General features: G+C 36.5%; 1 protein-coding gene across 3 annotated transcripts in view; it reads left to right on the top strand.

Annotated features, from left to right (window-relative positions):
* Positions 1–15,304, top strand: part of Arhgap24 (Rho GTPase activating protein 24) — an 807,091-nt gene that overhangs the window by 601,743 nt on the left and 190,044 nt on the right. The window contains exon 1 of one of the 3 annotated variants that reach the window (XM_047566948.1): positions 9,930–10,085. The exons of the other annotated variants lie outside the window; for them this stretch is intronic. The gene's annotated coding sequence lies outside the window, so the exon portion shown is untranslated. Of the gene's footprint in view, positions 1–9,929; positions 10,086–15,304 lie in introns of those variants that run through there. 3 annotated transcript variants of the gene reach the window in all.

Below are 15,304 nucleotides of genomic sequence, written 5' to 3'. Positions count from 1 at the left end.
ATATAAAGTCCTCCACAAGTACCTAAAGAAGGTACCTTATAAGAACTTATTAAAAAGACCCTGAAGTTGGTATACCTGAACTCCAAGGCAGAGTAATAAAACAGCAGGAAAAAAAGGGGAGGGAGGCGATTTCTAAGTTGAGGAGGCAAATTGAAAACTGAAGGACCTTTAAAATCTAACAAATTAGAATCAAGATAGACATAACTGAAAAGAAGACCACTAGTGTAAGAGACGAAAAATTTCTCTCTTAGAGTATCCTACTGAACCTAAGAATTAACTGACATAAAACAAATCAACATCTCTGAATTCTTGGATACTGTGACTTCAACAAAGATATTTATATTAACAGATCCTTTTAATTGATTAATAAACAAAGTAATGATTAAAATGGTGAATGACATACAGGAGTGCCCAATTTATGATAAAGGGCATGATTATCACAGTGGTAATGAAATAGACATCATCAAAAATAATCAATAATTAAAAACCATTCAAAGAACCAGCCTCAGAAACTTAGTGAGGTTCTAAGCAACTCAGTGAGACCCTGTCTAAATAAAATACAAAAAAGGGATGGGGTTGTGGTACATGCCCATGAGTTCAATCCCTGGCACACACACACACACAAAGAATCCATTAACACTTGATATAAAGAGGGTTGGATATGAAGGGAGTCAATTCTCATATGATTATTTCTTGGCCACTTTTCCCACATGGATGGGATTGGGGTCATCGATGTGATTCATGCATCCATTCAAATCAGTAAACATGTATTAGGTGCTCATCTTGCTATGCATCTAGAATTCCATTGAATTCTTTTTCTTAGCCATCTGATAAGTTGTATGTATAAGTTCCATGGGTTAGGGACAGAGGAGAAGAGAGTTTATAGTTGTTGATTCTTAAGAATAGTATTTGTGAATGTTGAAGGGGTAGGAACTTTATTAATTTTTATACTCTATTCTTAACACACTTTTGTATATTAATTCTCTATTAAATAGCAATAAAAATAGTATGAAGAAAAAGTTTGGCTTCTTATATTTGGTTGCTCTGGAGCTTGGGGCTGCCTAGCAGTGATGGACAATTTGTTTTCATTATTTTCTAAAATACACTTGTGTCTAGGAACATGTCAAAGATTACAGACCAGAGAGATGCTTCCTTTTATTCCTTTCCAACATTCTGTGTTGCAAAGGTGGATTCAGTCTTTCATTATGAAAAATGACAGTGTAGGGAAAGAAGCAACTTTACACTTCTGAGGAAAAAATTTTTTCTGCATAAACTCATGAAACCTTGATCCCAATGTCTAGGGAACTGAAATAGCTTAATACTTAAGAATTATTAAGCACAATGTGACTTGGCATCTCATATTGATGCTTTTCCCATAAGAAAATTCTAATAGTCCTATTTTATACTAAAAAAAATTAAATATCTCCCTGTTCCCTATGTTTGTATTCTTGGGAGTCTTAAAAGTCATTATTATTATTGCCTTTAGAGTTGTTTTGTCAATAACTGGCAGTTTTAATTTCTTTATGACATAACAGATATCCTCTCAATCTTCAAAGATAAATAAACCTCAAGCAAATTTAAAACATATGGGAGATAATTATCTCAGCAAATAGCTAAATTTCACATCTGAAAAAACCTTCAGGATAATCTTACTAAATCCCTTTATTTTATATAAGAGAAAACTAAGCCCCAGTGAAGTGAAATGTTTTGTCCAAGGTCACACAGCTAGTTGCAGACTAAATCAAGGTTGGAAATGTAATTAGTTTTGGCTACAATCTCCTGTCTATACCTGGAAATGTTAGTTTTTTCCTTGCTTGCCCATCTTCCTCTTTGTCTATCCTGGGAAGGAACCTTGCCATGTAAGAAAAAAATATGCTCATCTCAGAAAAAATCTCAGGAGTCAGGGAAAAGAATGGATCCAGGTTTGATTCAGTTGGGTGTATGTAAATTGACTCACTGATGGTTAATACATTGAAGAAATAAAGTCTGTGCTTATTTTTAAATAATTAAGGTAGTTTGAGGGTAACCATCTACTATATCTTTCTATCTTATAGCCAACTTGTTTATACAAATACACTATACAAAAACATAATATTATACAGGAAACGAGACAGTATGTATCTGTGTATTAGTTCTTCAGAGAAACAACCAACAGGAGATACCTTGATATACAGGAGCAGATTTACTACAAGGAATTGGTTCACAAGATAATAGAGGTTGAGAAGTTCTGTGATCAGCTGTCTGCAAGTTGAAGGCCCAGGAAAAACAGTGGTGTGGTTCCAGTCTGTTATGGTTTAGATATGAGCTATCACTCAAAGCTCCTGTATGAGATAATGCAAGAAAGTTCAGCAGTGAAATAATTGGTTCATGAGAGTTTTTACCTAATCGGAGCATTAATCCCCGATAGGGATTACATGAGTGCTAACTGTAGACAAGTAGGGTGTGACTGGAGGAGGGAGGTTCCTGGGGGTATGCTTTTTGGGGCATATACTTTATCTTTGTTAAGTGAAGCTTTCTCTCTGCTTCCTTGTGTGATGTCTTCAGCTACTTTCCTCTGCCACACCCTTCTGCTATAATGGTCTGCCTCACCTTTGTCCCAGAACAATGGAGGCAGTGGTCCATGAACTGGCACCTCTGCAACAGTGTGACCCCAAATAAACTTTTCCTCTTCTAAATTTGTTCCTGCTGGGTCTTTTGGTCACAGCAGCAAAAATATGTTGACTAAAGCACAGTCCAAACCCAAAGGCCTTAGAACCAGGGGAGATAAGAGAGTGAGTCACAATCTGAATCCCAGAGCCCAAGAACAAGAAGCACAGATGTCTGAGAGCAGGACAAGGTAGATGTTCCAGGTGAAACAGGGAGAGAAAATTCACCCATCTTTCCCCTTTTGATCTATTCATGTCCTCAGTGGATTGGATGATGCCCACCACACTGGGGAGGGCATCTTCTTCACTGATGCAAATCTAATCTCTTCTGCAAACACTGTCACAGACACACCCAGAAATAATGTTTTGCCAGCTACCTGAGCATCCCTTAGCCCACTCATGTTGACACATAAAATTAACCATCAAAACTTATTATCTGTCACTCTCATAATGAAAAACCATCACCATATTTTAATAAAAGAAAATATGGGTCTAAAATTATTAATGTAATTTCACTTGCTATGGATTTCATTACTGAATTTTGAGTATAATGTTAAATTGTGCAAGAATTCTTGAATTTGTTGTCTTGCTTCACTTTAGGAACTAGCTATTCTGTGTCTTATGCCCATTTCCTGACAACTATCATCATCTGAAGGTCAGCATTAATGCCTACTTCCTGAATTGGGTGATAATACGTCCAACTTTGCAGTAAGAGTCTTGGTTTTTAACTGGAGTCCCATTGTAATTAACAACAATACCTCCTTTTATTCTCAAGGAGTTAAGGTTTGGTCAATCATGTTATTCTACCCATAGTGAGTACAAAATATGCTAGAGAAGGAATTTTTCTATATTTTCCTTTAAGGCAGATCTCAGCATTTTCTTCCATTTGAGCTAGGTCTGTCCCTTTCTGTTTCCAGTGTCTTAAAGTTTTACCTCTTGCCTTCCTAGATTCATTGAAACTGAGTTATCCTTCTTACTCCATGTAACTCAAAACTTGATATTTGATTTGATTGAACTAGGCTATCTGCCAAGTCCACTTTCATTCTGGTTTCCACTGGCTGTCCTAATACAGTGTGTGAATAAGTCTCTCAAGCTTAAAAATAATTAGATTACCAAGAGGAATTTGATGAAGGATTTGTGCTTTGCAGGATAGCTAAACATGGAGTTTCATAGAAGCTATGCAAATACAACTATTTGTATGTTGAACTCAATTTTGAACGTGCTGATACCTAGGAAACCTAAACAGTTCTGCTTCCAGAATCTATGAACACTGCCAGATTATACTCCAAACAGTACTTTCAAGGCTTATCACCCAATGTCCAAGTTTTAAAGTGTCCAGAATTTACATTGCCCTCAAAAAGACAGGTAACTGTGTAAAGAATATGAGCTTTGTAGTCAGGTAAACATAAGTCCAAATTGTATTATTCTATTATTACCCTATTAAGCTGTGTGCCTCAGTTTTCTTCTCTGTAAATAGAATTTATGAAAAAATCATTTTTTGTAATGAACTTAATACATACTAGTTTCATCCAATTATACTAGATACACTTTTTAGTAATGAATTTATAGAAATTTTGGAAAGAAGTTTATCTTTGTCACATATTCCTACCAGTGGAAATTTCAAAAATATCTTTTGAAGCCATCTTTGTCACTCTGTCCCTCTTGCCCAATTTCAGACATCACAATGTCTCACATGGATATAGAAACAATGCCTTTAGTAGTCTTTCAGACCACCTGTCCCTGACTAGTTTCAGCACTTAGAATTCTAAAAATAAAATATTCTGATTAAAATCCTTAATTGACTACCCATTGCCTTCAGGATAAAAACCAAACTGCTACACATGACTTTTGCCCAACTTTCCTTTTGCATATTGTATCCATTGCTTTTTGTCCTTCATTCCACATTCTAGCTCTGGGGAACTACTTGAAGTGAACCAAGTGTTTCCTGTCCCCTGCCTAGAGTGTTAGTCCATTTCTCCTTCTACATTCAAAAGGCATTTTGGTTTCACCTCCTTGAGGAAGAGTTCTTTGGTTATTTCTGATCTTGACTAGATGTAACTCTGATGCTCCCCTGTAACCCCATGATTAACTCTCTAGTGGCAGTAAGATTTTTCCACCTTCAAATGCTAAGTGTTTTGAGGCAGTGTTCTCTCTCTCTCTCTCTCTCTCTCTCTCTCTCTCTCTCTCTCTCAGCACTCAATCACTGGGCACATTTTATGGGCTACATAAATATGGGTTTCATTAAATTCAAAGGTAGAAGTTTTCACTTATTCTAGATAAAGAAATATTATCAAGGAACGATAAGGAGTAATTATAGAAACTTCATAACCTAGCACAAGCTGTTTGGTTTTTTGTTTGCTTGTTTCATTTTATTTGGTACTGGGGATTTACCCAGGGATGCTTAATCACTGAGCCACATCCCCAGTTCTTTTTATTTATTTTTCATTTTGAGACAGGGTCTCAGTAAATTGCTGAGCCTGGCTTTGAACTTGTGATCCTACTGCCTCAGCCTTTGAGCTGCTGAGATTACAGGCATGCACCACCATGCCTGGCTAGCACAAACCTTTAAGCATCAGAGCCTATCAATAAATGTCTGTAGCTTTGATTTATTGATAAAACAAATGCCATTAATATACTGAGATTCATATATAGTCATCACTATAGGAAAGAAGACCACATTTTTCTTTTACTTTAAATGAAATTATCTTCCTGGGTGGCATCAGGGCTCAGGTAAAAAATTCCCTCTCCTTGGGTTCCCTGATAGGAGGTCCATTGTGATACTTGGGGAAAGTCATTTTCCCCCCTAGTAACAACAACAACAACAACAAAAATCACAAAATCAGTCTTTCTGTCTTACCTTCACACAGTCACCTTTCTGAGTGACTAGATCCTGAGTGTTTTGAACCAGTCACAGTATCCCACAAGGTGTCTGGACCCCAGGACTCAGAGAAGCTGACTCAGTAGAACAGGTAATTATGAATCAGTAGGACATGAGATAGGAGAGGAAATCTAATTTACAGCTGACTGGAGAGCTCTGAATCAGTGTAGAGCAGAGCTGAGATGGGAAATTAAATTATCTGTAAGCTCACCTCTCCAAAATTATTTGGTATCCACAATTTTCATTTAGAAAACATGTGTTGCAAGTATAAGGATTTACCTTTTGCTCCTGAAGAGCTGGCAGGTGAGGGCAGCAACTTGAGACATCTGGACAGGATAGAATTAACTCTAGCATATCTGCTGTTTCAATAAGAGAATCTTTCTATTGAGTTCAGGAAATGAAGGACATGTCTGGAAGCTGGTAAGAACTTCTAGCAAATGCAATCATATATCTAGTTAGGTGAATCTGTGTGTGCAAAGAGCATATTCTAGCTACTAAAGAATATTATCTGGGCTTTATGTTAGTAAAATTTAAGGCTCTTTCCTTACTTCCTGTGAGTCTTAGCTACAGAGTCACTGGGAGATCTGCAGTGTTAAATTGTTTGCAGAAGAGTAGCCTTAGTTTCATGCTACTGGATTTATGCTAAATATTTGTTGACTGAGGAGTAGTAGTCTATTTGGGAAATATAATTAACTCATTAAAGAAATATTTGTCAAATGCTTATTTTATATGGCATACTGTACTGGTCACTGCAAATAATGTGATTTTAAAACCAAAATTTCATGTTTCTGATCTTATTTATATCTTCTGGCAGATTTCTGAATTTATTCCAGAGGAAAGAGAGTAAACATATTTCAACAAGCTACTTGAATGAATAAGTAAAAAAGCACAAAAATAAATTCCAGGTAGTGGTTATGCTATGAAGAAAAATCAAGGAAACAAAATGGGATAAAGAGTATATATGGGCAGGAGGATGGTTAGCTAGAGTGGTCAAGAGTCTTTTTTCTGAGGAGGCAACATTGGAAATGAGTCTTAAATGAGGAGAAGGAGCTATTTCTGTGAAAATAGGATGGAGGAACATTCTAGACAAATGGAGCAGCTGGTTGGGAAATTCAGTAGGAAAGATAAACAGGTGCTAAATCATGTATACCTAGAAGAGCATACTTCAGCATTTGAATTTATACTGAGGGAAGTTGGAAATTGTTGTAGAGATGAAACGGGAATGATGGGAAATCATTGGACAACATGAAACAAGAGAACAACGAGAAACAACTGGAATGAAGGAGAGTAATGATGGGAAACTGCTGGATGGTATGAAGCAGGGGAAATATGGACAAGAGGAGAAATCATTAGTGGGTGTGGATTGGGGAATGATTACTCTGGCTGCTCCAAGGAGAGCAGACTGAGAGGAGGTGGGCAGCAAAGGAAGCATGTGCTTGAATTGGCTTAAGGGAGTTGATGCTTGAGATTTGTTATTCTATGACCGTTGGAATGGTATGTATTACTTGGAACTGTTAAAAACTCACAGGCATGAAATCTTCTCCTACCATAGAATATTGTAATCTAGTAGCTATTCATGCAGTCACTAACCTCGCTGCTATCACCAAAGAGCTTGGGAATGCTTCAGTACATACCCTCTTCTAGTGTTACTGTAAACCTGAAAACCGAGAGGAGGAGATCAAGAGTTAGAGAATTCCCACTGCTTGCCTCTATTAATATAGCCTGCCCTAGAGTTCACCTCTGCTCTAAGTACTTTACCCATCAGTGAAAGTCAGCACTGCATGTTCAGGCTTCAAACCGTTAGTTCTTCCCTTCTAAACTCCTCTAGGATTCTGAAATTGAGAACATTGCCAGAGCAGGGCAACCTGGAGAATATCCAAAGGACCTAAATATAGAGGAACAAAAATTTTTTAAATGGTTGTGAAACATTGTGCTATTTTAGATTGTATTGAGCTCACATATTGACAGCACATGCTCCCCTTCCATGCTTCAGAGATGAACCATGCCATGGATTACAAAGTAGGTTTGAGGGCCAATTTCCTGTTGCTTGCACTGGTCACCAAAATTGCTAGTTGCCTTCTTGTTTAGCCTATTCTGAGAAACTTTGGTTCTTGAATTCAATACCTATAATCTATTGTCTGTGGCTCAGCCCACTTCTGTTCCAGAGGATCTGCCTGTAACTTCTTTTCACACCTTCCTTCCTTCCTGAGGCTACTCAGCACCCTGAGTCACCTTGACTCATTCCATCTAAATCTCTGGGTCTCTCATGGCCTGCTTATCTTTCAAGGTTTTTACTCAAGTTTCCTTCCTGTTTCTTCTAACTGATAAAAACTAAAATGTTCTACAGCAAGAAAAAAATTTTAAGAAATGAAAAGAAAATATGGAATAGTTTTAGTAAATCAAAGTAATATGTATCAGTATGTCAAACTCATTATATTTGACATATGAATGTAATCTGTAAACTTATGTGTTAATGTCATTGGATTTACCTTTGCAGAGAGCTTAATTAGATGTCACTAATTGAGAATGAAAGGAGAATAGGATCCTGCCATTATGTCAAAGAACATAAAGTATGGTTTTCCAAGAGTTCTGTCTCAAAATTTATGCTTCGAATCTCAGTTGTTCATTTGTCAGTGTTGGAAAATTGATATCACATTCATTAATTCCTCATCATTTTGGAAAATATGTTTTAAGAAATTAAATTGTCTTTTTAAGTATTACACTTTTATAATTATCTGGTCCTAAGTACCTTACTTTCAGTCAAAGACCTGGATAAGACTGAATACTTTAAAGCAAATGAGAAATTTCAAAAACAGTGAGTTGCAAGTTTAAGAATGAGTAACAGTTTGAAAATGGGTCTCAAATATTTAAGCTTTTGTTCATTAGATCTTTGAATTACAGGATGTAAAGCAGATTTCACTTTAATATTTAAGGAGCAAGATCAAATAGAAAGATTGATGGTGACCAGAGTGAATGCAATCTGGACCACTTCATATTTTGGCTTATCTGATCTGGGCAAGGGGTTGTTGGGATTTGGGCAACTCAGTGGTTAGGTTGTAAAAAAAAATATAGGGTACATGTTTAAAGTGAGAGAATGAATACAAATATAGTTATGGAAAATTGGTCTTACTTCTCATTTAAACCCTTTGATTTTGTTTGAAAATTACCCACTTTTCTGAAGTTGCTATTGCTTGCCAGTTATTCTAATATTCAGGGCAAGAAGTATGGTTTATAAATGCTTAACAAATATCTGTTAAATAAATTAATGAAGGAATACATTTCACAAAGGGGTTCTTTTTCAAATTATTATAATAAGAACACCACTCCTTCAGTTAGAGGAAAACAATTTCTTCATATATAAGTAGGAAAAGGTATGTGAAAAACACCAAATAAAAATTTTTATAGTGCTTCTCTTTTTTATTATCAAAATATTTAATTGATAATAATAAAAAAGTAGGGATTGGGGATGTAGCTCAGTGGTAGAGCTTACCTCACACAAACAAGGCCCTAGGTTCAATCACAAGGACTGCAAAATTAATTAATTAACAAATTAATAATAAATAAACTTGTGTGAGGTGGTTAAAAAAACTTGTCTTGAGAAGTTGAAAATGGGTATCCGAGGCAAGAGTCAATGTGTTTTTAGTTCAAGAGCCATGTAACAGCATCACTGATGCTGGGTGGAAATATCAAAGACTTAATCTTACACTGTCACATCAGCATCCCCTAAAGTCATTCTCTGCAAGGACGGTTGGATGTTAACATCCCCTGAAAAATGCCAACTCCTGAATCATAAAAGTATTCTGGAAAAATAGCAAAGGAAAAGATTATTTCCTAAGTATGCAAAGAAATTGAGCATCACAGGGAAACTGTCAATATAGAGGATTTTAAAGCTGAGGGAGGTGTTTTCATTGAGACATCCTAATTGTATTCCTGCTCCCAGCCAACTCCTTTCAATATACAAGGATACAGAGGAAAAAGATAAAGCATTTCCTCTCGGGCACATCAGTACAGTGGAAAGAACATTGAACTGGGAGTCGTGAAACCTGTTATCTATTAACTGTGGCACCAACTACTATGGGAGTGACCCCATATAAATCATATTTTCTCTGGGCTTCAGTTTTCTCATCTATAAGGAGAAAACATTGGGCTAAATTATATTTAAGATCTTGATGAGTTTTCTGTGGTTTTTACTTCTTCTTTGTGTTTTTCTGTTTTTTTTTTTTTCTAAATGCTCAAATACTAGATTATTTAAGGTATATTTCCTTGTCGTTTCCCCCACCCTTCTTTCTTCAATATATGGGATAGCAGGATACTGACTAAGTCTGAAGGGAAGGAGGAGGAAGAAAATTAGTTACAGGAAGAGTTCATATCCCTGTCTACATGAAAACTTAAATATAGCTACCACTGCTTTGAAAGGAATGGTTTATATCCAAACATTATTTTCCAGACAAGCTCTGTACTTTTTTGCCAACAGAATTAACTTTAAACTGAAGGCAGTAGACAGTTAAACAAGAGTCGGCACTGGGAACAGCTGTGAGTAGACAAGACCAGTTACTTATAAGGTACTGTTTTTTACTCATTGAAATCTTCAGGGTTCCTTTGTGTTGGGGACAAGGATTCAGTGGTCATTTGTCCTTCTTTTTCTCCCACCTCGCCTCTATGCTGAGAGTGAAGATGCTTTTGAAAATATTTGAGCTTTTTAGCTGGATTGTTTTGTGACTGTTGACAACTGAAGCCACAGGGTGACTTTGTTTTGTTTTGTTTTCAGAGATGAGATAATCGTTATTTGATTTTAAAGCTTAGTTTAGCTTTGTTCCTTTGTGTGTGCATCTTGTGTGTATGGTTTTGATGTGGTTTTATTGTTCATGTTGGATAAGGAGGAATGTGTTTAAACATTACAGGATGGATAGAACGTTCTTAACTGAGGGGGAGGGGGCTAATGCACCTTCAACTTGAAGTATGGAATCAATATTGAGCCAATCAGATAAAGGGACCAGGAAAGGGCAAGTCCAGGCACTTGAATTGATTCAGTCCAGGCTCTGTAGCTCTTCACAGCTTGGTAGACATGACCTGGGAAACATACTTTCCTAAACTGGGGTTTTATTTGTAACTTGCTTCTATATCAAATTTAATTTTAATCCTTCTTTCTTGTTACTTCATTTGTCTTTTAAGAAATTCTAGTAAACCTCCCTTTTTTCTTTTAAAATAAAATTTATTTTCCCTAAGTTCATCTACCTTAAAGGAGTAACACTCCTAAGAGTGACATTTGCAATCAGATTCCAAGGTCCCTCAGCTCAGGAGGAGCTTCCAATGCAGAAGAGAAATAGTCCAAAGTAGCATGAAGTGGACAGAAAGGACCTGTGGACCCCAGTCATTCAAGGTGTCACTCTTTTTTCTGGAGGACCTGGCTAACTAATATATCATATTTGCTACTGGTCCCTAAATAAGCAATGGAGACAATTAAGGACTTTGTATTGTAGAATTTCTAAAAAGTGAAGTTTACAAAGTTTACTACTGAAACTCCAAAAGTGTCTAAAAGAATTCAGTTACTTCTAGATAATTATCTTTTGAAATCCACTATATGGTTTGTTCTTACTCTGGAGGGGACTAAATACAATTTTATGTTTTTGGAAGTGCTCTGCATTATCATCATGAAAATACATTTGATAAAATAGTGATACCTCTGGGGTCCTTCCTGTGGTGTGTGAGGTTATTGCCTCTTATGTCAAAGGTCATAGAATCACTATGCTTTTTGAATTCTTGTATTATTTTTATAGGCCATGCTTTGTCCACTTAGGTCCCCTTTCCACATAAAATTTAAAAAAGAGTGAATTCTTTACTCACTGGTGTAGCCAGTTGGTGTACCTCTAACAACTCCCTTTACCATAAACCACTGCTTACAACTACTGTTTTATTTTGTGATATGAGCATTTAAAAAAAAAAGAAAGCAGGAAAAAATTTTATAAAGAATTATGGATGGATGGAATAAGAGCCAATCACTTCATCTGAGGTTGGCCTAAGGAGTAATTCTTTCAGGAGAAAGGGCATGGGCACAGTGACATCTATTTTGGGTGCTCAGGAGCCGTTGGGCTCCTGCCGAGTTCTCAGTTGTGCTGTGTAGTAGAGGTTGCCATGGAAGTGGTGCTGGAACACGTAACACGTTCCTGCATCCAAAACAGAGAGTGTTCTTTGTTCTCCTTTCTAAAAAGTTACTGGAGGTATGTGTCAAGGAATCAGAGACTAACTGGATCCCCAGGGGCAGACTAATATTAATCAAGCACTGAGTGTTTTACTTGGGTCCCATTCATGCACACACTGTTTACATGCATGCATAGTTGGGAAAGAGCATAACAATGCTTTGTAGGAAAGAGAAAAAAAAGGAAAAAGTACTCCTAGTTTGCATAGTACTTCTATACTTTAGGGGGAGAAATGAACAAGGCAAGGCTAATTTTCTGAATGATTTTTTTGATTTATTGAGCTATGTTCTAACCGAATTTATAAGTTCTTTTAACCTGAAATATACTATAAAGCCATTTTCCAAACCATATATGTTCAATGTAATAGTGCAATATATGAGAGTATGTGTTTTCTTATCTTCAAACACTTTGATGTGCTTCTCAGAGTAAAAATGAGTTACTGATTTCTCAATGATCTTGATAACCATGGTAATAATTTTTATTAATCTTACTCTGTGCAAGGAAAAAATCCCAACTGACTACAGTAGGTAGATTCATAAATTTATAAACTGAATCCAGGACAATTCTACAATCCAAATTTACTTAGAATTCTTCGCTAATTAATGGATCGTGCATCTGAGAATTGTGAGGCTTTTTTAATTTTTTAATTAAAAAATTAATTGAGCATCTTAATTTTTTAATACAAGTTTTTACATAGTCACCATAGAAAATTTTTCTGATTGTTAAAGCCTCTTGTGGCATATATGACAAACTCTTCTGCTTGAAACAATGGCTTGGGGACTACCTTTTATTGAAGCAGGGAATTTGAGAGCTACATGTAGTTGGAAGCTTTGTCTCAGAAATTGTCTAGAAATTTTGCATATTTCTGCTCCTTGTGTCTTTCAGTTAAATTGCATGGCTTCTTTTAAAATAAAATGTTATTCTAATTGAAACATGGCTCTTTTAAATTGAAACTATACTATCTTAAGTCAGGGCAATAAAGCTGTTCTTCACTTGACTGAGTCTTTCATTTTCATCAAAATTTAATTTTCACATTCATACCTAAATAGGAAATTTAACATATCAAAGGATGTGCATTTTACAATGAGAACTGTAATACTGCACAACCTAAATTTAAATTCCTAAAAAGTCCAAGTCGTTTTGAATACACACTTAGGAAGATTCCAATTTAGCAAGATACATTGTTTTAAAAAACTGGAAAGGGAAGAAGTCACTTAAATAAATTAAAGCATGTTGCCACTCACTGATGGCAACTTACAAGGGTTCTTTACAGCACAACCTCATGGAAAGTCCCCAGAACCCTCAGAATCCAGCCCTTCTAAACTGGATTTAGGGAGCAGGATTTGTGTTTTCCAAGAAGCCATCAAGCTTACTGCAGTTGGTTATGAACAGGAAAGAGAAACTACTGAGATTTTTGAAGTTGTTAAACAGAGAAAGAGATCACTGCTTTGTTTTAATAAAAATCTATATTCGGTTCATTTGCAACTGTAGTCTCCCAGCAAAGAAAAGATATTCAAAATGACTCACATATGTTCTTTATATTGTCCTTTGTGTAATGTACTAAATTGGTTCTTCAGGACAATTTAAAAGGTGATGTGCCCAAGATCAGTTGTTGGTTTTTTTGTTTTGTTTTGTTTTTTTGTAGTCATGCAATAAACATTTGTTGAATGAATACTGGTTTTAAACCTTAAATTAAAACAGCATTGACAACTGAAACGAAGCTGAAACTGCTATGTTTCATTTTGTGTTTTATTATGGGAGTTGCTTAATTTACTGTTGGCTCATGCTAAATGTGAACACTTCATTAAGCAATGCCATTTAATAAATTATGAAATTGCCACTAGCAAACAGTAATTTGGAATTCTGAATTGCTATGAAGAAAAAGCATGGAGTATCTATAGTAAATAATTCCAAAAGTAGAGCTCAAGGACAGGGAAGTATAGCTTTCCAATGCACTTTTCTCTTTTTGTTTATTTTACTGTAGACATTATGGGAACATTTTCTGTATCAGCCAGAATGCTTTGGAGGAAAAAAAAAATCAAAAACAAAACAAAACAAAAAAAACGGTATACAGCTGTGTCGTATTCCATTCTATGCCTATACTGTACATAACAGAACATAACAGAACTTGCCTCCCAGTATCAGGACCTGCATTGTGTTTTAGTGTTTTTTGTTGTGAATAAAATTAGGATAAGCATTCTTTTACATACAGGTTTTGCTTGTTTTTTGTTTTTTGTTTTTTGTTTTGTTTTGTTTTGTTTTACAGAGTAAGCAAACTAAGCACAGAAATATTAACTCATCTAGAACCTAGACTTACAAGTTTCAGTCTGATTTCTATATTCAGACAAAAGAGGTAGTGACTAGGGTGATAGATTCACTCAGGGGCAGGAAGTGAAAGCATAGTTTCCTTCTGTCTGAGTAAGAGGTCAACCATGTCCCCTATTCTCTGAAAATCCCCAGGGAACTGAAGAGTTCTCATGCTGAGAAAGAGGTCAAGATTCCACGCCAGAAGTTTTTATTACACAAGGAGTGATACACATGTAATAGCTATGGGAACATTTTAAAAGAGCTGTCATTTTGTTAATGAATATCTGCTAAAGCATTTCCTGGGCCACTGGTGTTTATGGAATTTTTAAACAAAATGTTTATAAAGATGGAAGCAGGACTTGCTTCATAAATCATGTCCTTTTACTGGCACCTCTGCTTTTCCTCAGGGTACAACCACCGTTCAGGCCTCTGCTACACTAAACAAACAAACAAACACTCAACTTTCTCAACCTTGCGCTCTCTGCTCTCTCTCTGGTGCCAAGAAAAATTTCGGTGCTCTGTCTCTGCTTCCTCACCTCCCTCTGACTCCATAACCCTTTGCAGTTTGGTGTTTATCTCTACCACAACACTGAAATCGCCTCTTGGAGGGGCCTGATCATGGCTGAATGGATGGTTAAATCCAGCAGCCTGCTAATCCTGTCCTTTACCTTCTGTTCTGTCATTTCTGTTTACTCTCACGCATCTCAACATGATTCTGCCTTGGATGTTGAGGGTCCTGTGTTAGTACAGAGTTCCTCTCCTCTCTGGGCATTTTCCTTTCCTCTTTTTAGAGGGCTCCTGACTTCTTCCCATCTCCTTGATTTGAGAGTCTTCCTTTGTCTTTCTTCCTCTGAAAATTTCATCTAGTACCATGGCTTCAACTTAAAGCCCAACATAGAGATTTGGTCAGCAAAGCCTTTTCTAAACTGGTGTGATTTGTAACAGAGATCTGTTTTCACCAAAAGCACACCTTCCTGGTGGCAGGAGCTCCAGCTTGGCCAGGAACTGGGCTGAGCTCAGGCCCCCTGCAACCTGCACACTGCTTAGGCAGTTAGTTGCCTGGCTGGTCAGGGGCCTGTGTCTCAGGCACTCCAGTGCTTTGACCTCCATATCTTTCCCTCTCTCTAACTAATGTTCTATCATTTATCTCCTTCCTTGCTGCCTATATAACCAGGTGCCAATTATTATAGAATTCTAAAAACTCTATTCTTGGCATTTTTCCTCATTATTCCCATGGTCATCATCTTGTTCCAAATTTAATTATCACTTGTTAGCTT

Source organism: Sciurus carolinensis, chromosome 10 (assembly GCF_902686445.1).
Source record: "Sciurus carolinensis chromosome 10, mSciCar1.2, whole genome shotgun sequence".
Taxonomy (NCBI): Eukaryota; Metazoa; Chordata; class Mammalia; order Rodentia; family Sciuridae; genus Sciurus; species Sciurus carolinensis.
Note: the sequence above shows the minus strand (reverse complement) of the source record. Positions and strands in the feature narration are given on the sequence as shown.